This window comes from Protobothrops mucrosquamatus, unplaced genomic scaffold (assembly GCF_001527695.2).
Source record: "Protobothrops mucrosquamatus isolate PMUCROS unplaced genomic scaffold, P.Mucros_1.0 scaffold5753, whole genome shotgun sequence".
In the NCBI taxonomy this organism is placed as follows: domain Eukaryota; kingdom Metazoa; phylum Chordata; class Lepidosauria; order Squamata; family Viperidae; genus Protobothrops; species Protobothrops mucrosquamatus.
In genome coordinates, this window is record NW_015391601.1 from 32,170 (window position 1) to 33,683 (window position 1,514).

A 1,514-nucleotide genomic window follows, 5' to 3' on the forward strand; every position below is an offset into this window, starting at 1 on the left:
TGCCTCCAAGGGGTCAGGAGCGGAGCCCACGTAGCCCAGCCATACTGGCAATGCTTTCATAGGTTGGATCTTGGCTTGTTGAGATTTCTCTGTTCTTCGATATTTCCCTGGTGGATCTGGCTGGAAGGAATGTCGGTCCCTTTAAGGGAGGGGCTCTGCATTTTCAGTTTCACTTAGAGGCTTTCCTTAGGAAACAGCGCCCTCATGTGGCCGCATTTCAAAATGGAGAAACAGACCTCCATTCTTTATTCAGCGTCTGTGATAGGAGGGCTTGCTATTCCTTTATGTATCTCTGATGTGTAGTTTTACTTCTTTTGTTCTTTAACTATTATATTAATTTAGATCTTACATTCAGCCCTTGGTGCTTTCATGAAATGGAATGGAATGGATATTTGTCTGCTTCTCTGGCCATCTTTCCCATTGTTCCCAATAGAGGAGCACCAGACAAGTGAGGGGAAGTTGAATTAGTTGCAAACCATTTGAATCAGGACTTTTGACCAAGATCACAAACAGTGTAACATTAATTCCAAAGAACCGCATAAGGTTATTCAAATGCTATGAAAGCAGAAGTACTTTTCCAGTTTTATTTTTGAGATCTTGGCTGGATATGCAGCTCTTGAACCTTTTAGGCAAATTTGAAAAGCAAGTTCTCAAAACTCCTGTGATGTCTTAACTGGCTTATTCCTGAAATAAATTATATGTTGCAATTAATCTAATCTGTGTATTTCATATGACCCCTGTTTATCTTATATCATTTTGAACTAAATCTTTTAACATTCTAAGTTATTAATGAAGTCAGAATCTATCAATAATTAGGTAGTGAAACCAGTTTCAAAATTCTATTTGTGTGATTCCTTGAAAATTATATTGCGTTGGTATAAAAACTATGCATCTATTTCTCTGGTTTTGCATTTGCATTTTTTTCTTTTGTTTTTCTTTTGTTCTCTTTTTTATTCTGCACTACTTTTTTTTCAAAGCTTTTTATCACTTTTTCCATAACTTATTTTCTATATGATCCTGTTTAGCATGTACTAATTTGTACTAAATCTTCTGAGAAGAAAAAAGTACAGAAATTCAAACATTTCCACTTTTATATTTCATTTCAAGTGACCTAAAGAGTCTGTCATTGAATAACCTCACATAACAATTTTCATTAGCCTGTAAAGAAAATTTCATGAACACAATCACAAGTCAACCTTGAATCAAGAGGATCTATCTGACTTTTTACATAAACCTTTACTGTAGTTTTTGTTTGCTCAGATAGAGTTGCCCAAGTATAGAAATGACAATGAATGTTTGTCCATGCATGTAACAGATAGTAATTGTCCTGTTCCAAAAAAGATAAAATATTGAAGGGCACACATATACAGATTTTAGACTTGCCTCACTATTATTGCATTTTAGTTTAATAGTTGTCACTTTGTTACAATGGTTTTGGAAAGAGAAATACTGTTTGAAGATATTTAGAATTATAGTGAAAAAATTGAATTCACTATATTAAGAAATAGAGATTT